This window comes from Sorex araneus, chromosome 4, assembly GCF_027595985.1.
Source record: "Sorex araneus isolate mSorAra2 chromosome 4, mSorAra2.pri, whole genome shotgun sequence".
NCBI classification, from domain to species: Eukaryota; Metazoa; Chordata; class Mammalia; order Eulipotyphla; family Soricidae; genus Sorex; species Sorex araneus.
The window spans coordinates 41643354-41666837 of NC_073305.1; the positions used below are offsets into that span (position 1 = coordinate 41643354).

The window sequence follows — 23484 nt, forward strand, 5'->3', positions numbered from 1 at the left end:
AATTTTTAATTGTATTAAAAGGCCTGGGAGATGGCCCAAAGGACTTACCACGTGTTTTTCATATGGGAGGCCCAGGTATGACCTTCGTTCTGGCATGGTTCTTTGAATACCACCAAGAGTAACTCCCAGGCACCAAGCCTGAGGTAGCCCCTGAGTACCATCAGCTATGCCCTCAAACAAAAATTGCATCAAAACTGCCAGTTTGGTTAGAGTGACATCTTTGCTCTGTGGAATTTTTACATCAACAGATTGTCTCTCCATTATTTAGAGCTTTGATTTATCTTTTTAACAGTTTGTAGCTTTTAGCAACCCAAGTGCTGCATTTTCCTTGATTGATCTTTCCATATTTATTATTTTTCCCTAGTACAATGAAACCTCCTGAATTTCCTTACAAACTCTAATTGATCATTTTTATCTACTTTGTTTTAGATTCTTGAGGTATTCTGTGGAATCCCATGTCATCTAGAAAAAGACAACTTTATTTTTTCCTTTTGATTCTTCATGCTTTCTTTTTAAATTCATTTTAATTTTCCATTCTTTTTTTGGTATGCATTTCATAGGTATTTTAAAAGAATGTACATTCTGATAAGTGAAAATTTTTATAAATATTGATTAGATGATACTGAAGCTTTACTTCTGTTAATTTTTTGCCATTTTTCTGCAAACTCATGAGAGAGCTGTGTTAAAGTCTCCCAACTATAATCATGTATTTATCTATTCTTTCAGTTTCATCAAGCTTTTGTTCTCATTCATTGTTTTGTTGATGGTACCCACACATTTAGGATCTGCTGTACTTTCCTAATTGATTGACTACTTCATCACTGTGTAACATCTTTAATATCTGGTAGCTTGCTGATGACTACTTTACCTGATATCAGTATAACCATTCATACAAGCATTTGAGTAATAATCACTTTTCTTTTGCTTTTTGGGTTGTACCCAGCGATGCACATGGGCTACTCCCGGCTCATGCACTCAGGAATTACTCCTAACAGTGCTCAGGAGTAACCCAGGTTGGCCATGTGCAAAGCAAACACCCTATCCGCTGTGCTATCACTCCAGCCCCAATAATCACATTTTAGGGAGGACCACGCCCAGCTCTGCTCAGAGCTTACTCCGATTCAGGCCTCAGAGGTCACTCCTGGAAGTGTCCAGGGAACCAAATGTGATGCCAGGAACTGAAATGGGATCTGCTGTGTACAAGCAAGTGTACTTGCTGTACTGTGTTTTGCTTCAGATATGCCTTTTCCCATCCATTTAATTTTAATCTGTCTTTATCATACTTGAAGTGAGTTTCTTGTAGACAAATTGTAGTTGAACAATATCTTTCTATCTGCTGTGACAATTTTTTAATAGAGATCACACTCAGCAGTGCTCAGGGGCCTAAGAGTCATTCCTGGTAGTGCCAGTCGTGGGCAGGGTATCCAACTCCAGGGGTCAAGCTCAGGGTCTTACACATGTGAGGCTTGTGCTTTACCACGTGAGCCATCTCCCCAGTCCAATCAACTCTTTGAATTGGCATATGAATTGGCCTATTAATTGGTATACTTAGTTGATATATACTTAATGTCATTATTGCTATGTCAAACCTTAAGTTACCTATTTTCTTTGCCCTTCTTTCCTGTTTGTGTGCTCTTTAAAAAAGGTTTATTTTTCTTTCCCTGTTTTACAATTCCATTTTTGTCTAATGTTTTTGAATGCTTCTTTTTGTGCACATGTGTGCATAATTCATAATTTTATTGGTATAATATTCTACATGTCTGCATTGAGAAAAACCATACTTCTCTTCATGTCCTTATACCTCCCATAAGTTATAATTGTCTTAAGTATTTTCTCTCTTTACATTTAGAACCACATTAGGAAATGTTATTTTTATATTTCACTGAAATATAAATATAAATGTTATTTATATATCAATGATAAAATATAATTTAGAAAACTGAAAACAAGGGATTTATATCCACCTGGGGGAGGTCTTTGAGTCACCGAGAGCAGTACTTGGGAGCTCAGTGCCCGGGGCTCCATCCTGGCTGTGCTCTGGGTGGTGTCACGCCTTAAACCTGGGCTTCCCACATACAAAGCTTCACTCAGCCCACTGAGTTTTCTCTCTGGCCCAGTCTACCCTTATTTTCATTCGTGCTTCTACTCCCTCTTTCCTTCCATTTGTTTTTACTTTTGCAATGACTGGGGGAGGTGGGGAGTCACACACAAGGGTGGCAGAGCTTCCACACTTGGTACAGTGCTCAGCACACTTTGTTGCCTGTACACACTTGGCTGCCATGTGCTGGAGATGCCAAGCAGCGGTGCCAGCAGGATCGTACTCCGAAGTCGGGGTAGAATCCATGGCCTCATGCTCGCAAGGCCGACGCTCTGCCACTGAGCCTTCCCCAGGGCCAGTATGCTTACTCTTCATTGTCCTCCTTCTGCTATTCCAAGGTCCTTCTTCTTTTTATTTTTTCCTTTGTACTTTTGGCAGAGCCTGGCAAGCTACCTGGGGCATATTTGATATGCCCAAAACAGTAACAAGTCTCACAATGGAGACGTTACTGGTGCCCGCTCGAGCAAATCAATGAACAACGGGGACGACTGTGACAGTGACAGTGTCTTTGTACTTTGAGAACTTTTTATACCCATTCTTGTAGGATTGGTCTCGGTAAACAAATTCTCTTAGTTTTCCTTCATCAGAAAATGTTTTGATTTGGCCTCCATGGTTCCAATAAGCAACCTGCTTTCCCTTCCTATCATTTTCCCTTATAAAATAATGTGTTAGGGGTTGGGGAGGTGGCTCAAAGGGAGAACGCAAATACCTAGCATGCACATGGCCACAGGTTTGATCTCTGTCACTGAAAGATCCCCTGAGCACCACCCGGTATAGCCATGGTGGCACCTAAGGACCACTGGGATGGTTCCGGTGACCCTTAGCATTGCTTAATCTGAGCAGAACCACATTTCTGTGCCTAAGCATTAAGTCTCTGGACCATATAACCAGGCTGAGTATCATCACGAGTTCACTCCCAGCCCCCTGAGCTCTTGGAAGTTCCCCCCCAAGAAAAGCGCTACTTCAACCTTGGTGCATTCAAGGTTTTTAAGTCTCTCATTTCCAGAAGTTTAACTATGCTGTCTTACTTGGCTGTTTTTGTGTTTTTGTTTTTGTTTTGGGGGCCGCACCTGGCAGGACTCCGAGCTTACTCCTGGCTCAGTGCTCAACCATCGCTCTTGGCGGTGCTGGAGACCATCTGGGGTGCTAGGAATCAAATGCCTTTACCTCTGTACTATCTCTCCAGCCTCTAAATTTATTTGGATTTATCCCATTTGAGATTTACTCTTTATCTCGACTCTATAAATGTAGTTTATGTGTCTTGCCAGACTTCGGTAGTTCTCAGTTCTTATTATTTCTCTGGGTACATTTCCACCCTGCCCTTTCTCCTTTCATTCTCCGGCTCCACAGACCTGACTGTTGAGACTTTTGTCACGACCCCACCAGTCCCTTTCCGTTTCTTTTTTTCCCCATCTGTTCTCTCTGTCCTTCAGATGGGGTCATTTCTGTTGTTCTGTCTTCAAGTTCCTTTCTTCAGTCCTTACCCTTCTGCTGCTGAACCCACTGACTTTTGTCATCTCGGTAAATATATAATAGAGTCCTTAACTTTCTCTTGGGTTCTTTTTGGTTTTATTTCTTTGCTGAGACTTTGTGTGACTTCATTTGTTTCAAAGATGTCTCTGATTGTTTATTGGAGCAGTGGTAGCTTCTAGAATGGCAGCCTTAAAATTGGTGTCAGATAATTCTAACATCTCTGACATCTTAGAGTTGGCAGAGACTGGTTGTCTTGATTGAAGATTTTTCCACTTCTGGGTAAGAGACTTGACTAGAACCTGGGTATTTAGGGGTATGAAAGGTGGCTTTGTCTCATGTTGCTCTGGTAGGAAAAGAGATGGCACTGACTTGATATAGCCAAATGAATATAGAAGCCCAGGTTGCCCATTCAATCCCTATGTGTTCCTCGGGGCAATTATTGGCGCATATGAGTGAGTTCCAGCTCCCCACTGAGCCTGATGCTGGCTGCTGCAAAGGTTCGAGTCCTTGGCACAGCTCTCCACATGCTCTGTGCCCACACCTCAATTTGAGAATGTGACTTGCCTCACCTCATTACAACTGTTGAGATTCCGAACTCTCCAGGCGACCTCCCCAGACGCTACCCCAGTGTAAGGGAAGAGGTGGGCGTCCTTATTATTGGGTGTTGCTGGAAATCCAGACTCCCTGTGGGGCCTTATCTAGTAAGGATAAGGCGCCAGTAATATTGGGATGTGCCCTGTTCCTATTCAGTTGTTTACAGCAGAACATACAATGAGAATTAAAATACAATCATCGGTGATATGATTTATATCTGTTATAAATATAGACTTGTGGATATCTCTATGAATTGGATGACATAATATAGAAGTAGATATTAAAACTTTAAATAAAATTTTAATTAGGTTAACTTGTAACCTGCTGCTAGACAAACTTGTTGGCACGTGGCAACGTGTTTTGACTTTCAGAGACTCTTTCTGGCTCTGAGGTCACTACATTTTCAGGGTTGATGGATACACTCTCGTTGAAGTTGGGGATCGTGGGTGTGCCTAGGTGTATGTTCTGTTCTCCACGTTGGGTTCCAGTTTGGGTTTTTTTCCTCTTTATTGTGTCAGATAGTTCCGCACATGTCTCTTAACTGCCACATGTCTGCTCAGCAGTGCCCAGCAGGGTCCCCTGCAGATATCCCTTCCGAATGGGAAAGGGGCCCTAAGAACCATGTGTCCAGTGGGTGTGTGGCAGCAGGTTCCCTCGGAAGAAAGCCACAGGCCAACAGGGACCCTCAGGCTCCCCAGGGCCCAGGTGGAAGCAGTTCCCGAAGCTCATTTCTGAGAATTGTTGTTTTTCTTTTCCTCTTCTTGCCCCTGAGTTTTAACTCAGCAGTTTTTTTACTCAGCTGGCCCAGAGGACAGCCCATCCCACCCCATACGCAAGGTCAAGCCTGCACAGAGCAACCAGCCTGTATCCTGGGGGAGGCATGGACAGGTCTGGTCAAGGGTATGGAGCAAACCTTGTAACTGAGTTCCCTATGAGTGCCCAGGACCTGGCCTTTCTCCATATTTAAGTACAGACATGCCAAACAGAGTCCTGGCCTTCTTTCGAGTAGCTGTTTCCACTCTTCTAATTTTCTACCCCCTGCCCTGTCTGCATTGGTCTCCCAGGGATTCATCAGAGTCTGTCTGGAGCACTGGAAGCGCCTTTCCAGGACTGCTAAACATTTCTTTTTTTTCTTAGTAGAAGAGAGAAAAATGTATGTGCATAGTCCCCCACCTCCCACCAGAAGTCTGGCTTTAGGATCTAGGGTTGAGGATGTTCTAACAAGTCTTTTTTTTTTGAATAAGGAAAACAAAGAACAAAAATATTTTCACTGTAGGGATGGGCAAGCCAAGGGTTGTTTGCCAGCTTCCTCCTCGCACTCCTCACACACACACACACACACACACACACACACACACACACACACTCTCTCTCTCTCTCTCTCTCTCTCTCTCTCACACGCCTATGAGAGTCAACAGTTTACTGTGCTTTTCACTGAACAATAGGATGCAACAATTCTTTTACCTCCTGTAAATAAACCATATTTAATTTGGATTTTAAAAATCTAGTAAAACTGTGTTTATAATATAAATTTTTAAAACCACTTTCTCTGAAAATGACTCCAAAAGGAACATTCATTTTCCACCAAGTAAGTCAAGTAGAAGAGGGTGAGTATTAACTTGTTAGTAACAAGACAGAAGTAGTGAGGCCTTCGGGCCCCCAGAGGCTGAGCGCTTGTGTTGGCAGCTCTGGTCATATACACTAGATGCTTCTATGAAAATGTAACTATTAGCAAATGAAATTAAATACTTCAGTTGCCTAGTAACTCATCCAATCTGAGAAAGAAGCAGAAATAGAATACATAAATTTAGAACTTTTAGGCCACATGCCAAGCAAAATATTCTTGCTTGCATCCTTTTGATCATCTGCCACTTGAATGGAAGCGAGTGTTTTCCTGTCAAATAGACAATATTTGTGTTGACATTGCTTGCTGAGAGTGGCGAACCTCTGGATGACTGACCAGATATAAGTGATAGGTAAGCTGCCCAAGTACTTAAGTCTTGGTTGCCTCCAAAATTGCCAAGTAGGAGCAGGAGTATGAGGAAGATCTGATAACTACCAAAAGTTAATTTTTCTGACTTGATTGAAAAGACAAAGGGCATTATGTAAGTATATGATAAATGTACCCATATTGTACTCATGGAAGAAATGTATAAATCATCTGTTTTACTCGTTTTCTTATGAAATATATTTCAGAAAAGTGATTATGAAATAATCACTTTCCCTTCAATGAGGCTTTTCAGAAAAACACTGACAAATATGAAATGGTTCACAACTGTGAAGCACACAATGTGATTACTGGTATCATGTAATACTAGAGTTTCAAGAAATGCCTTGGTAAACGGTCATTAAATATGTTGTCGGCTACCTCAAATGTTACTCTTCTTTCTCCTTGGAAAAAAGAAACACAATTTCATACATTTCAGGTGGCATATTTTCAAATGAAGAACAAAAATATAAAATCACCCCCCAAATACAATAATACAAAACATAAAATAAATGCGTGTGTATGTGTGTATGTGTGCATATGCATATGCACACATACACACATATATACACATTCTTCCTAAATATATTTTCTGAAAACATAACCAAGTATATACATTTATCCAATGTAAACAACAATATAATGACATATAAAAAAACATTATTGTATTGATGAATTGTATTAGCTTTGTTTATTGTATTGGTGTAGCATCATGGTAAATAATTTTATTTTGTCATTTGTCCCAATAGTGGGATCTTTAAATAGCTCCCCAACCTTTATTCTTTTACTAAATTGACAGTTCTTAAGGAACAAAGAATCTCTCTCATCTGGTTTTTTTCTGATGTTTCCTCATGATTACATGAAGACAATTTGGAAGGTGGGGGCAATGTTGGGCCACACCCAGCAGTGCTCAGGCATCCCTTCTGGAGGCTTCAGGAGACTTTATGGAGTGCCAGGTAGTGAATTCAGGTCAGCTGAGTACAAGGCAAGCACCCTACGCAGGTCCCTATCACTCAGGTCCCCACATGAAAACAACTTTCAGTCATTAAATGCAACCTTCTTTTGGATAATCTACAGCCAAAGTCAGCCACCCCAGATATTCTGTTCGGGGAACTCTCAACCCCATATCATGTCACCATCCAGCACGTAGTAGGCATTTTTTTTATCACAGTGTCTGGGGACTTACACCCAACTCATAAAGCCAACACTTGAGTCTGAAATCCAATTTTTCCCTCCTCTTTTTTTTAAATATAAGAGAATGCAAAACTCAGAAAAGAAAAGGCCACATACTTTAGCAAAATTATACCGTTTTAAATAATCTGCCTTTATTATAATATTCAGCATGTTAAGAATATTGACTGATAGCAAGCTCTTTACTAAAGAAAGGCTGACTTAGCGCTTAAAAGACTAAGGACTGAGAATTATGAATCAGCTCACTGGAGTGTAAAGAAATTAGTGAGCAAACCTTTGAAAAGGGAAGTTCACTTTAGCCAATGAGTTACATTTATTGCCTGCTCAGCATCAAGTGAATTCGTACTCCACACACAGGTTTTTATTGATGAATCGGGTTAGGAAAAATGTTTGGGTGGGAACAGTGTCATTCTGAGACAGAATTTATGTTTATACTTGGTTGAATTGGGAAGAAATATTTGCAGAACCATTCCTTGTCCTTGGAATTGGAGAAGTTCATGTTTTAGCCTTCCCGGGCTGATTTTTCTGCTGCTTGACTCACCGGCACACACACATTAGAATTCTGGACAGCAAAATGCAGTTCCGCTTGGCCTGTCCTTTGCAAGCCCGTGCTTAGTGCCCGATCGCATTCATTTCTACAAGTCATACTTTCTCTTCTCCCTTTCCTATCCTTCTACAGTTATAGACAGTTTTTTTCATAAGTTATTTTCACAAAAATGCAGTCCAGAAACATCACAGAAATTATTCTAAGCTCTGATGCCGCAGTCCTCAGCCTTTTTGCCATGAAATGTAGGACATCCTTCTGATAAATAACTTGGCTGTAGTTCTGAGCTACATTCTGACTTGCTCTTCTTGGCTTCCACAAGGAGCTTCCTCATGCTCCTGTTCTGTGCAAAGCCAAGGAATTGTCAAGAGGAAGAGGAGGATGGGCAGTTCTGTAGAACAAAGGTGTTGCTCCCCATTCCTTCTTTCCTTCATGCCAAGCACATCTTGAGTATCTACTCTCTGCCTCTTGGAGCTAGCGATCCTGAGCTGAGTAAGTCAGACCCGATTCCCACTATACAGGCTTAGGCAGTGGAGAATCCTGTGCTACCCTGTGAGTGAAGACAGGAAGGATACAAATGGGAGCATGCCTGTGAGAAACTAAGGGGCTCGTAGGAAAGGAAGTGGGAAATGGTTCTGATTTCACCTTAGTACCCCTGACTGTCCTCTGGAGGGTGGAGATGCCCTCTCTGACTCTGTTGTTTCTGCTTTTTTTCCCTTTGACCCAGGATGGGTATGTGGGAGAGACCAGTTGGCTACCTGGACCTTTACTGAAGATCTAAAGAAAATGTCATTTGGGATTTCTTGGTGATAAGTCACTTACATCTTGCCTTCTCAACTTGGAATCTGAAGCTGGAGAATAATTGCATTTGATAATCAGAAATTAATTTCTGGTGGGTAGAGCAGTAGTGGGAAATTCAAGGGAAAGCTAATAGAGCCTCATTATCTATTTAACCAAAAATTTTTTTTTGGTTTTTTTTTTTTTTTGCTTTTTGGGTCACACCTGGCGATGCACAGGGGTTACTCCTGGCTCTGCACTCAAGAATTACTCCTGGCGGTGCTCAGGGGACCATATGGGATGCTGGGAATTGAACCGGGGTCGGCCACATGCGAGGCAAACACCCTACCCACTGTGCTATAGCTCCAGCCCCTAACCAAAAATTTTTTATGAAAGAGAATCAACATTATCTACAGACTTAGGATGGATTTAGCCCTGCTTATGCTTTCTAGACAAGAAGTGACTGTGCCATGTACTTAACACAAATGATTGTAACTTTTAGCAAGTGATTACCATTCCCTTCACATCTGCTCCTAAAATCAGGCCATATGTAAGTCTCTCTTCAGATCCCGTATCTTTCAAGTCAAAAGGTAACACTGAAATGATGACTGAAAACAGTGTAGGTGTTAGTTTTCTTCTCATCAAAATGTCACGTCTTGGGGCTAAGAAGGTGTGAGCACTGAGTACATCAGGGCACTGAGACACAGAAGGGAGGGCTGCACCTGTCCAGGACTTGATTAATGTCCTCAAGACCCCCCTGTGGATTATTTTCCTTTGGGGTCAGCCCATTGAGGTTGCTTTATGATGTAGATTATTGTCTATGCTACTGAGCAGCTCTCACACACCCTTCAATACACTCCTAGACCTTCAGCCAAACTTGACCTAAGGCCAGCAGGGTAAGGAAACAGGGGATTGAGGGGTATCAGACCCACTGAGGCCAACCTACCAGCCATCACCGAGCTCTTTCATGGCTCTGTGGTGGCTGCCCCACTTGCTTTGTCACATGACTCAGGACTTCTGGGGCCTTTCTTCACCCTGGCTCAAGAACTGGGGGTTGACTTTGACTGAAAAGTCCCACTAGTCACGGGGCCATAGCAGTCATTTGACCTACTGTCTAGGGCCTCACAAAGACATGTACTCTGTCACTCACTTGAGCCATATCCTTGGCCCCAGGAATCATAGTTTGAAAGGTGGGAAGCTCTCCTCTAGGCTGGAACCTCCATAGGGACCTACACTAAGCACTTTTGTTCTTTTCTTTGCTCTCAACACTCGAGTCCAGAAATCCTACAGATGACAGAGGCCTGATGGAAGTACCGGAATAAGCCCTACTTTGGTACTTCTAGGCAGAGACTGTAGAGGTTTCTCTGAAGAGACAGAGACTGTCAACCTTCCTGCTTTCAGAGCTTGTGATGCCTCAGAGCTTAGAAATAAAGTTTATCGGGTCTAGTGAGACAGGATCAGAGCTCGGGGGTCATCCTTGCATGTGGCAGAGCCTTAGTCAATCCCTAGTACCACATGGTTCCCCAAGCAACTTCAGGTGCAGCTCTAGAGACCCCCCCAAACAGCACTTGGGTGGCTGGGTTAATCCCTGGCACCAAAGTGCTCAAGTAACACCTCTCCCATATTCACAATGAACCACAAGCCAGTTGTAAAGAATCTTTAGGAAGGCTCCCTGTGCCTCCTGAGTGCCACCTGGGAGTGGGAGACCTTCAAAAACTAAAGTTAATTAAATAACCAGACCCTTAAATGACCCAATGGACAGATTTGACCCCATCTCCCCTGCCTTCTGTGACAGCACAAGACAATTGTTACGGTTGCGCAACACTTGCAACCATACGCATAGTAAGACCTAGGCATCCCTGCAGGTACCTGCTGACACCCTACTCCAGGCCCACCACCGTTTCTCCTGCAACTTTGCTCCCCAGTTGGGTCACTGCAGCACCCCAAAGGACCACAAGCCTGGTGCCCTACCCTAAGCAATCCTTCCTAACCTAGAGAGAACAAGAAAAGAAGAATATACCATTTTCTCTCTGTGCTGGCCTGCAATTACTTCTTTACATTGTTGTTGTTGTTGTTGTTATTATTATTATTATTATTAGTGTTGGGGTCACACCCAGCGGAGCTCAGGACTTACTCCTGGCTATGCCAAACATCACTTCTGGTGGCTTGGGGGACCATATGGAGTGCCAGGTATCAAACCTGGGTTGTCCCCATGCAAGGCAAGCATCCTACCTGCTGTACTATACCTCTGGCCCCTATTATTATTTCTTTATACTGTGTGAAAGTGTCCTGAAAGATAAAAGCACAATCTTGGGAAGCTAAAGAATTAAAGTGTAATGGCAAGTACTTCCTGTCCAGAATCTACTAAGCCACTGTCAGAATCCAGCAGGGAGCAGCAATGGAGCCTGGTAATTATGTGCATCCATTAGCATGGCGTCCTCTCTTGGTCTCTCTCCAGAGAAACACACAGCTCCTGTGGGCCTGCAGTTAGATGCCACAGTGCTGCCCCGGGAAGATCAGGGTGAGAACACCCTATTAAAGGCAGACCTTGTCAGGGTTTTGTTGGGGGGTGGTTTTGTTGTTTCAATCTCAGATGCTGGTGCACACACACAGAATGTTTATTATCATTTGTACAGACCCTGTGAAACCAATGCTTTGCTCACGAGGGAAAATCCAATGTGGTGATATGGAAGGAGACAGTGAGATGGGACTGGGGAGGGGCAGAGGGAGGGAAGGCGAGCAAAAGTGTCATTTCCTTTCCTATAACACAGAAAAATATGGGGCAAGCCATAAACATAGCTTTGCTCCCTAGCCAACAATTCTTAGCCTTAATATGTTTTGTCAGGCAAGTCTTCAATACAGATTAAAATGAAATGCCAAGTAATTTCCACCTCTTGGCTGCTCATGTCTGTGAACAATGGCGAATGTTTTGATGAATGTCAGTTAATGGCACTTGCAGGCTTGTCGCTTCAGTCCCAACAGCCAGGACTGAGGCGTGGGGGAAGGGTAGGGGGCTTTCTGCCTGAGGGGCGGGGGAGGGCGCAGATTGCTCCATAATCCCTTTCCAACCCATCCATTCCTCATCACCCAGATTGGAAGTGAACCAAAGACAAAATCAGGATGCCAAGACAAGATGACCCTTTGTTGTTCATTAAGCTCTAAGCATAAACTGTGATTTCTAAGAGCTGAGTCCACTTGTAGGAGGATTTCTCTGGGCCCAGGATGCATTGTCAGGCAGATTCTATTTCCGTGGAAGGAAAGGGGCAAGCTGCATGGCTGGGATCTGAGCATTCAGTGCTCAGGAATATTTGCAGCAAGTCTCTGAACAATTGTAAAATCTGTGCCTTGCCTTTTCTTCCCTTCTTTCCATCCCAACAGAAAGTGGGCCCTGAAAAACCCCCAGGCTGAAGCAGGTTATCTCATCCACCCTCAAAACACACACACACACACACACACACACACACACAGACACACACACACAAGCATGCACAGAGAGAGAGAGAGAGAGAGAGAGAGAGAGAGAGAGAGAGAGAGAGAGAGACTCCGCTACCTTTGCAACTTAGCATTGTGAACTCCCTTTGTGGGGTACACTTAAAGAATAGGATTTGCGGCGCTGGAGCAATAGCACAGCGGGTAGGGCGTTTGCCTTGCACGCGGCCGACCCGGGTTCTAATCCCAGCATCCCATATGGTCCCCTGAGCACCGCCAGGGGTAATTCCTGAGTGAAGAGCCAGGAGTAACCCCTGTGCATCGCCGGGTGTGACCCAAAAACCCCCCCAAAAAAGAAAGAATAGGACTTGCTAGCAGTTTGTTTGCCCAAGGATTTAAATCTTCACTTCTTCATCACTTCTTCAGCACAGGCATATGTAGTAGACTCCTTTCTCTCTTCCTCTTCTTTAGTCAGATGGGAGGCTCATTGTCTGGAAGATCATCTTTGTTTTGGTTTTGCAAGAAGAGTAGGGAGGCTCCCACAAACTGCTCAGGAGACCCAGGGGACGCTCCTCGTGTTTCCTGGCCAATCAGGCCAGTGGTTCAGTTCTAGTGTCCAAAGGTGGTGCCTGGGCCCTATGGCACCAGCGATTGCCCAGGTCACCTCAGTAGTGTTCAAGGACTTCCACGGCATCCAGAATTGCACAGGGGACATGTGTCAGGGACAGAGCCAGGGTTGTGTGCATGCAATACCTATACCTTATCTCCTGTACACTGTCTCTAGGCCCTGGACCAGAGTTTTCACTGGATGTTTCTGGCTAATGTGATGGTGGTGTAGGTGCTAACGCTCGTTCCCATCCATCCAGCCCTTCTGAGAGTCTCTGTGTAAAGCCCAGTGAGTTAAACTGTCCTCCCCTTCAGGGCAGCAGGTACCCACCTATGAATTAGACCTCAGCACTTCCAAGCATCTTGTTGGTTTCTTGAATTGCTGGGTCCATTCTGTAGTTACCAGCCCAGTTTTCCTAGATGTTGAAGCAGAAAGAAACTTTGGCAGGAATTATTGGGACATGTGAAAAAATGAATCTCCTGATGACCATAATGGGTATCAAGGATCAGTAAGATACAAGTGAGCTATGCCGGGCTCAGCTGTTCTCACCAGTAGTTACCAGCATTTATGTCCTGTGCTTGTCTGATTGGATTCCCTCAGAGGGACCACCATCCCCGTCTTCCCAGAAGCTAAACATGGCTTTCCCAAAACCACACGGAGTGAGGAGTCAGCCTTAGGGTTATGTTTGACTCAACCCCAGTTTTCTCACCAAAGCTTTGGCTTTCAGAGATCTTCCAACTATAGACTGGAGAGATAGTGCAGGTAAAGCACCTGCCTTGAACACAGCCTAGCTGGGTTCAATCCTAAAGCACCCATCTGGTCCCCCGAGTCCCTCCAGGAATAAGCCCTGTGCATACCCAGGTGTGGGCTAAAAACAAAACCAAGGGGGGGGGATGAAAAGAAATTTACCAATTATAATCCATGAATTGAGCCTACTTGCTTTAAAAAAATTGTTGGGACAAGTAGTTCTCATCATCTTCCTAGCTGGTGTTGCACTGTCTTAAGTCTTTGAGCTTTGGTTCCTTTGAATCAATACTTAGTCCCTGACAAGGCTTCTGAGAGCAGCATCAACCTGACTGAGGCTTGTTTGGCATGTAGGAACCATACATAGGCTCATGTGCATTTCAGAAGCAATTTAAATTCTTCCAGATAAATGTAAGATGAGTTTATCAAATTCCTAGATAATCAGAGCAGTTCATTTTGCTGCCAAGTCCAGGCGTTTTTAAAAACCAATGGCTAAGGAGGTGCTCTGTAGTCGGAATAAAATAGAAAGCCTTTGAGCCCATCTCCTTTCTGAGCCTGGTACTTTGGGAAGACAGCGGAGACCTGGCAGCCTGCCAACCTGCCAACTTCCGGGCCTTGTCTGGGCACTGAAGACTGTGACCTGAGTCCAAGTCACCTCCTGCCCCTTGCTGCCCTTTGCTGCCCCTAAGCCCATTCTTCCTGCCCTCACTTCCATGATCCAGGGGGCACACTTGGTGGTCTCGCATCTGGAGACGCAGGACCAGCCTCCTTGCCATTGCTGTCCCTGGGAGAAACTGAGTTTCCTTCACCTCATCCACAGCACAGGGACAATGAGGCTGCCCTTTCCTGAGTTCCTGCCATGGGGGCACCTCAGATGCTACCAGACATCCCTAAGCTCATAGGCTATTTTTGCTAACAACTCAAGCTCCTCTGGCACTTGAAGGGAGTGGGATGCGGGGAGTCTGCAATGCTGCAAAGTGACTTTTTCTTTTTAAACAAGTAAATGTTTTATTTTGTATTTTGACTTAGGGGCTCTTACCCATTGGTGATCAGGGTTCATGAGGTGCCAGGGATGGAACTCTGAGTTCCAGCATGCAAAGGAGGCACCCAAGCCATTTGAGTCATTTCTCCTGGCTCCAGCAGGGAAGTGTTGAGCGCCACCTACAAAGCCTATTTGAGAAGCATTTCTGCAAGTCAGGACACTTCTGGATCAGGCCACGGTGGGGCATTTCCTTGTGCTCATTCCTCAGGGACCCTTTTGTGATCAGAAGGATTCTTCCATTTTTAAATCAGTGGAAAGGGCTGGAGCGATAGCACAGCAGGTAGGGCATTTGCCTTGCACTTGGCCAAACCAGGTTCGATTCCCAGCATCCCATATGGTCCCCCAAACACCGCCAGGAGTAATTCCTGAGTGCATAAGCCAGGAGTAACCCCTGAGCATCGCCAGGTGTGACCCAAAAAAGCAAAAAGAAAAATCAAAGGAAAATTGCAGGCAACACACCCCAGTAGAGCTGAGTATCTCTGTCAGCAGATTTCATCTCTCCGGGAATAGTCGGCATAGGAAGAAACAGATGTTAACTAGGGGAGCAGAACGACCCAGGAGCCCAGCCTCAGCCTCTATCCCTGTCCCCTTGGGGTGAACAGGTGGTGTCAGATCCCCAGGCCACAGAACTCGGGACAGGAGTGGAGAGAACTGCAAAGGAAACTTGATCCCAAAGGATGGCAAGTTTTGCCATTTTCCTTGGTAAAACCTGACAAATGTGGAGGGAATAGAGCTTTGGGAGAGTGGCCTAGCAGGGATCACATAGAGGAAGGCTGGATTTCATCAGTTAGCTCAGGCTGCTAGAAGTGGCTCTGAGCAACAGCTGTGTTGGTTGACTGCACTCAGATTTCGCGTGCCGTGAGCATTTTGACCTTCCCTCTGAACATTGTGGAAGGCAGGGTGAGGGCAGCATACTCAGAGGGAGTGGATTACCCACACATGCTCAGTGTGTCTGTCCCTGATCAGCCTTTGAGGACCCTCCCCCCTGCTAACATCCTGAGAAACATATCCGTGAGTGGACACCTGCTGCCTGAGAGAGCACTGGGGTGTCTGAGTCCCAAGGGTGGGCATGGGAGTATCCAGTGGACTCTGATTTCAGCAGGGAGAGAGGGTCCCTGCATGGCTGAGGACTCACACACCCTTTAGCCAAACTTGACCTAAGGCCAGCAGGGTAAGGAAGGTAGGGGGTCTGATGTTGAGTCAGGGCAGGGCCGGGGGGGTGTTGGTCAGACCCACTGTAGCTGCCAACCTACCAGCCATCTCTGAACTCTTTCATGGCTCTGTGGTGGCTGCCCCACTTGCTTTGTCACATGACTCAGGACTCCTGTGTCCTTCCTTCACCCTGGCCCAAGAACTGGGGGTTGGCTTTAACTGGACAGTCCCACTTGTTCATGACTTTTATTTTATTGCCATGGGGCCATAGCAGTCATTTGAGCTACTCTCTAGGGCCTCACAAATGCTTGTTCTCTGCCACGTGAGCCATATCCTTGGCCCCAGGAATCACAGTTTGAAAGGTGGGAAGCTCCCCCCTAGGCTGGAACCTAAAGCACTTCCCCCCAGGGACAAGGTGAGTATAGTTCCTAAATGATCTTCAAAAGGTTTTCTCATTACAGCTTTTCCTCACTATCTGCTATGACTGGTTAGGTCCGAGGGCTGAGGATGCACAAAATATTTTCCGTGTAAATTCATGGTAAATAGCCTTCCCAGAGTCCCTAAGATAACTGCCCAAATCCTACCACTTCGGAATCTTCTGCTTTGGAATAATGGGGATACCGTCCGTTGCAATCTAACTCTCCTACCAACGGGAATTCAGTTGCCTTCTTTCTCTATTATTTTCCTTCTCTCTTACCATCCACGCCTAAACAGTGTGTCTTCCTCTGATCCTTGGCTAAAAATGAACCAGATGTCTCTGTTAGAGCCGGTGGGGTGGGGATGGGCCACACCTGGCTGTACTCTGGGCTTACTCCTGGCTCAAGGATCACTCCTGGCAGGCTCAGAGGACCATATGGGGTGCTGGAGATCAAACCAGCATCAGCCACGTACAAAACAAATACAGGAAATGCCCTACCCTCTGGATTATCTCTCAGGCCCCAGATGCCTCCAGTTTCATCCTTCAAGGAAAACTCTTCCAAATTTTTGATATTAGGGGGAAAAAAATGCATCCAAGAGCCTCTGTGACCATGTCATCTTTTTGAGGATAATGAACCCATCTCAGAGGCACTGTTTGGAAAGAATGTTCCAAATGGTGGCATCCTCCTTCACCAAGACACAGCGAGCTGGGAGAACACCCCACTGCAGTTATTTGGCTTGTTTCTGTGCTTACAGGAGCTTCTGTTGGCAAGTCCCAGGGATGAGAGCAATGGTGATAGCAAGCTGTGACTTGAGCCCACAGCTGATCTCTTTTCTTCCCTCTAACAGCCCAGGAGAAGAGGTGTTTGCTAGTGTCCCCTCCTGACAGACAGAAGCCTCCGCCATGTATCAGCAGTCTGTCTCACTGACATGACCCTTCCACCCCCACCATGGCCACAGGAGTCCCTCAGACCTTCCGAAACAGTGAGCTCCACCCGAGGAGGACAGGGTGGTCAGAAATTCCGAACCATACCCCAAAGGAGCAGTGGGTTAGAGTCCTGTGTTCCAGGTCCAGCAGGGAGAAAGGTTTGCCGTTTGCCGCATGCAGAACCCTGCCCCGATCATTGAGACACTGGCTTGCTGGGTTCAGTCCACCCGGTTCCCAGATCTCCTTGGCGCGGCTATAGCTCGAGGTAGAGGAGGAAGGATCCAGGGTGGTGTGAGCTCTGGCCTTTGGACCCCAGAGCTCCCCTGAAGAAGCAAGATCAGAAACTCATATGCTTCCAGGCGCGGCCCAGGGTCCTCATCAGAGGCCATTCAGCCTGGAAAAGGCTCTGGCAGCCTCTGGTGTCATGGGGAGGAACCTTCCTCCCGTCTACAGCCCGCTCACCTGATCTCCGCGCTCCTGCCACCCCCAGCTCAGTGCTACAAACTGCCGCCTACTGCATCAGCTTTCACTTGACTGGTCTGAGCCCTTCAAAGGAGTCGAGAAAATGAAAAGCATTAACTGTGGAATAAAACTTATTTAAGGGGTGAGAAGGAGAGAGTACAGGAGTGCTGAACCCCACTAGGAGTGATCCCTGAGCACAAAGCCAGGAGTACACCTGTTTTGTTTTTTTTTATTTATTTTCTGGGTGGACCAAAAAAAAAAAAACAAATTAAAAAAAAAGTATGAAACTAATGTCCAAGGCAGGGTAAAATGGGCCAGGAGGACTGGTCAATGGCTGGGAATTACCACAGGGTGTGGGGGTGGACAGTAGTTAAGATGGAGGAGGGTCCATTATGGAAATGATCACTCTGGCAAGAACTGAGTGTTGAACGTAGGTAAAGGAATATACATGATAACTTTTTAGCTTTTATATTGCAAACCATACTGCCTAAAATGAGAGAGAGAGAGAGAGAGAGAGAGAGAGAAGAGGTAGAGAGGTGCCTGCCATAGAGGCAGGCAGGGGTGGGAATGGCTTGAAGGGTTAAGAGGAAAACCGGGGACACTAGTGCTGGGAAATTACACTGGAGGGATGGGTGTTGGAATATTGTGACTAAAACGCAATCATGAACAGCTTTGTAATGCTGTTTCTTGAGATGATTCAATCATTTTTTTTAATTTTTAATTTTTTTAAATAAAACCCTTCAAATGGCAAAACACACCCTGAAATAAATAAAACAAAAATATCAAAGTGAAGTTAAAGGCAATTACAAAATCTGCCTGGGCCTTCTCAATCTGTGATTTATAGAAAATCTCAGAGGTTACCCCTCAGAAACGCATAAGCCTTGTGGCCTCAGTTTCTCACCTTCTGTGCAAAATGCAGACGAGACTGTGGTCCTTTCCCCCATCTTCTTGTGTCCTTTTGTCGTGCATCTCAAGGACAAGGGGAAGAAAGCAGTCTGAGGCATCTTCAGTTGAAGACAAGCTTTCTCACACCCTCTTTCTCCTTTGCCCTCCTTCCTGAGCTTCACACCCCGAATTGGCAGGAGTGAGGGATGCAAGAATGGTACAGGGGAGGCTGAGGACTTGATGCTTTGTCGAAAGAGCCCCGCACCATTGTCCCCTCTGCTTTTTCTTTCTGAGGATGTGGACCGGAGGCAATGGTTCTGAGAACCCCTTAGCCCCAAACAGGAAGCTCTTCCTTGTCCCTCTGCCTACACTTAGACCTATGAAAGCACGCAGCTCAGAAGCATTGAGTCAAATCAGAGCTAAGAAGCCATAAAGGTGCTGTGCTCCTGTTAACTGCTCTCTCACTTTGGCTTTGAAAATATGCAAGTGCCGGAGAAGATGGAGCAATACCCAGATGGAGCAACACCCAGAGTCACCAGCCCCTCATTGTGCCCACCCCATGCGAGCACACCTACCATATTCCCACCCAGGTTTAAGACAGTAGGGTACTGGGATGGGGTTAGGGATGCGTCCATAGGTCATATTGCCTCCCTGCTGATAAACTGGGTATGAAACTAGAGTGACTGTAACAATGAGTGTTTTCTGGAAATTTTTTATAGAATGAAGAATGAAACGGAATATCCTCTTTTGTGTCCAGCCAGGACAAGGTCAGGATGAGTCCAGTCATGCCTACAGGTCAGTGGTCTTTTTCTGAGCCATATAATGAGGTGCTGAGTTAATTGCCTGCTGCTGTGGCTGTGGGCCTGAGATCATCTAGTTTGGAGGAGGGGACAGCATTACCAGGCTTCCCAAGGCAGCCGGCTCGGATGTACCCACAGGTCAGAGGGCACCTGTGTCATGGCGCCCACACTGATCCCCGCCCTCCCAAACAGTGACGTAGGTGAGGGGGTCTTGACCTTTTCTCGTTGTGGACTTCTCACTGTGCTGGCTTTAAACACTTGCTGGAAAACACACAATCTTCCAACGTTGAGCCAAACTCTGAGCAGAAGCGGGGTTGTGGGGGCGGTCTTTGTGGAAGTCTTCCTTATTCCATTTTGTCAATCAACATCTGCACAGACATTTTTGAAATCGAATACCAAGGAACCTGCAGGAACACCACCTCCCAGTCCTCTGAATAACCAGCCAGCCCTTCCCCATGGCTGGGTGGCACCCCCAGCTCGAGGTCTGTGACCCAGAGAAGTTCACTGTCCCTGTTAACCCACATCTCCCATAGCAGCTGATAGAGCTGGGTCCCTGAGCTACTGTCATGAGGGGTGATAGGAGTCTAGAGTATGGGAAGAAGCCCCGCACAACCGGAGGCCTCTGCTTGAAGCCCCCCAAAGCTGCTTAAAAACCACCCCAGGATTCTGACTTGCGATCTTCCTACTCATTTCCCTAAATCATTGTTTCCCAAAGTGGGCTGTGTCACCCCCATTCTTGAGAGGCTTGAAATGACCCAAGGGGATTAGGGCATTAACCTCAGGTGCAATCGGAGGGGTGCTATTTGTTCACTGAAAGAGATAGATGGGGGCACTTTGATTTGGTGGGAGCAAAAGGAGCCAATGGGCCAAATTAGGGGACCTCCAGATGCCACCCCACATCCGGGGCACTGTCATCGTCTACGTTGGGAGACTCTAGCTTAGGCCGCTGCACACGGCCCTGCAGGGAGACACAGTGGTCAGCCAGGACCGTGGGTGCGAGGAGGCAGCTCCCATACTCAGACAGCCAGCAGCAGAGGGTGGGACTCGCCCTCTCCCTCATGTCCGTCCCTCGCCGTCCTTCCCTGAGCCTCACAGGCCGTGGCTCCCGTAGAAGCTCCTGTGAGCCGCGCTGGGGAGAGGCGGCTGAGAGCTGCTTGTGACAGTGGCCCAGCTCCGGCAGAGAGCAGAAGACATCCCCCCTGAGGAAAAGTGGGGCTCTGCCCAGCACCCCAGCTGCATGTGTCCTCGGGTCAGCTAGGTCAGGAACGCCACCAATTGCTCTCAGGCATGTGTGCGAGGGGGCTTGACGTCGGAGAGAAACCGCCCAGGGGGACTGTCTATTCCTTAGTAATAGGCTCCTGTCACGCACCCTGGTAGGAAGTAATCCTCCCATTGTCAACACGTCTTAATCCTCCTGTTGTCAATATGGATCCGGGCTGGCAGGGGAGGCAGAGGCCCTTTCAGAAGAAATCCCTTTTCAGACATCGGTGCACATATGTCCTCTTTCTGCAACTACCTGACAGGTACTTCCCCTCTTGTCCGTGATGGTCAATGTACCAAAGAAACGTTGGTTTTCATGCCATCCTCGATCCCTTGGTGCCTTTTGTATAAACCAAGGCTTTACGTATAGTGGGTTTCTTTAAAACAAGGTTTCACTGCATTTTGCCTGGTTCTTAAAATAGCCCCAACAGCTTTACGGGGAGGAAAAGCAAGGAGCCCAACAACCCTTTTAAAAGCTCTTAGCACCTCCAGGCTCAGCCACTTCTGATAAATGCTTGTGGGATTGTTACTTCCCTGCTATCACTCCCCCTTCTCCATGCCTCCCAAAAATGGAGTGGCTGCCGTGACCGCAATTTTTTAGAAAGAAAGAAAATTCAACGACCTTCGAGCGGTCTTCCAAATTCACCGAAGAATTCAGAAAGCAGAATGCCGAGAGCAGAGTCAAAAGTGTGTCTCGTCCAATTGTACGAAGCCAGCCCCGTTCAGTCCTTCTGAGAAGAGGAACTCTTAGCACTTTCTATCCCTCCGAAGGGACTTGAGCGCTGAGCATGTCTGTTGAGCCACCAGAAAAGGATTTACCCGGATCTGGTGTGGCTAAAGAATGACAAAGTGAGAACAAACTAAGGCACCACACTCACCTCTATAGAAGAGAAGAAAGTCAACCCCTCCAAGAAGTTCTAGGGCCTCCAGAGTGAAAGCAGAATTTCTGACAGTGAATCAACTGTTCAAAAAGGCTGTCTGCAGGGGTGCTTATTACTCCGCTCCCAGCCTTTATTTTCCGCCCACCCTTCGCCCCAGAAGGCTGCAGGCAGATCCAGCAATCCCCACGGAGGAGGGGTGCCCCCTCTGCTGCAGAATCCTGCCTGCCACGGGGAGGGCGATGGGAAGCTAAGGCTGCCACATCCCCTGCAAGCACAGTTCAGAGCCGTTTGCGTTCTGCCAGGGAAGCATGGCTCTCACCAGCCCCGTGCCAGTTGGACTGCCCTCTCAGCAGGGATTCTGGCCGAGGCCATACACAGCGGGCGACTCTGTGCAGACTCAGGTCTGCGAAAGGAGGCCAGAGCACCGAGCTGCTGCTCAGTTTGCTACGCACTTGATTCCATCCTGTGTTAATTAGCACGAAAGCATCGCAAACCCATTCTAGCCAAGAGCTTGGCAGAGGCAAACTGGCTTAAGAGCGGGCAGGAGACGTGGGTTCAGTGGAGTTTTTCTCATCTGTGGAGCAGCCTCCAATGCTGGAATTTCTTAACTTTTACAGAAGAAGTATTGGGTTGGTGACTTTGTGCAGGGGTTGCTCTATTGTCTTCCTCTTTCAAGAAGAACAAAGTGCGGAGCTGGAGAAATAGTACAGCAGGGAGGCTTTTTGCCGTGCACGCAACTGACTCGGATCCAATCCCTGGCATCCCATATGTCCCTCCTCCCCCCGAGCCCACCAGGAGTGATCTTTGAGCGCAGAGCCAAGAGTAACCCCTAAGCATTGCCAGGTATAGTTCATAAAACAAACAAAACAAATGAATAAGAGAAAGGCAGGCAGGCAGGCAAGCAAAGTAAGTGCTAGATGTGGTTTGGGGTTGTGTGTGTGTGTGTGTGTGTGTGTGTGTGTGTGTGTATGTTTTAAGGAAAATGAAAATATTGTATTTGGCAGCGCTGTAACTTGGAACAAATAAATGCTGCAGGGAGAGGCTCACCCCTGATTCTGATGCCAGGCAGAACCAAATATCGACAATGTAGCCTGGTGGCCAGAAAACCAGAGGCTTGACCTCACCCCAATGCGTTATAGCCACTTTCTAGCTGCAGCTAGTTTTTTTTTCTTTTTTCACTATTTTCACATTTTGATTTCTCTGAAAGTGGGAACTAGATAAAGCAATACTCTCTCCCCTCAGCAGTGAGATAACTCATCAGTTATAATTCGTCAACTCTCATCAGTGAGATAACAAATGTGAAATGTATAGCCGGCCAAGGAAGACATGGCAGGTTCTCTACTAACAGAAGGGCGTGGGGTATTAGGAGATCTAGAAGGACCCGAGAGGAATGAAGGATAGGTGGTGGCTGGATTGCCAAGGAGGCACACGGCCCTTTCCGGGAACAAGATGCTCTCTCGTGTGGAGGGCAAAATCCTACTCTGACACCTTGAATACCAAACAGATTTTGGGGGCCGGAGCGGTAGCACTGCGGGTAGGGCATTTGCCTTGCACGAGGCCGACCAGGGTTCGATCCCCAGCATCCCATATGGTCCCCCAAGCACTGCCAGGAGTAATTCCTGAGTTCAGAGCCAGGAGTAACCCTGAGCATCACTGGGTGTGACCCAAAAAGCAAAAAAAAAAAAAAAAAAAAAACATTTTGGTTTTTTTTTTTCCCTCCATCCTTGGAGTTATCGTGAAAGTGTCTGTGTGCTCACAGCAGAATGTAACTCAGCTGTCCGCACCAGCTTGGGGCAGTTTCAGATCTGTGCACGCACACCTTAAGAGCCGCACGTGGGTCTGTGCTGGGCTCAGAGGCATGCACAGACTCTGAGGAGCAAAGAGCCTGCAGGGGTGAGGTGGCTTCACGGCAGCGGGTAAGCAAGCCCGCATCTCCTGAGCCTGCACCGGAGGCCAGGCCCAGTGCTGGCAGCTTTTCCCACAGGATCCCACGTAGCTCTCAAAACACCTCCAGAAAGACTGCGGAAAGATGAGGAGGCAGATGGATGGAGGACTGGAGAGGGAAGTCCTGGCGCCTTGCAGGAGACTCCATAACCATAATAGCCCTTATTTATGGGGCAATTACTGAGTTCTCAGCTGTGCGCCAAGCACCTCGCGTGTGCCTTTTCACTTAATCGTCCTAACAACCCTGCCATGTAGCGCCATCTCACGTG

The 23484-nt window shown here is 46.6% G+C and overlaps 1 long non-coding RNA gene across 1 annotated transcript in view; it reads left to right on the plus strand.

The window, feature by feature from the left end:
* The window catches only part of LOC129404241 (uncharacterized), a 122507-nt gene that overhangs the window by 93389 nt on the left and 5634 nt on the right, over positions 1-23484 (plus strand). Inside the window, exon 4 of the long non-coding RNA XR_008629784.1 lies at positions 19050-19125. This is a non-coding gene — a long non-coding RNA (uncharacterized LOC129404241). The remainder of the gene's footprint in view (positions 1-19049; positions 19126-23484) is intronic.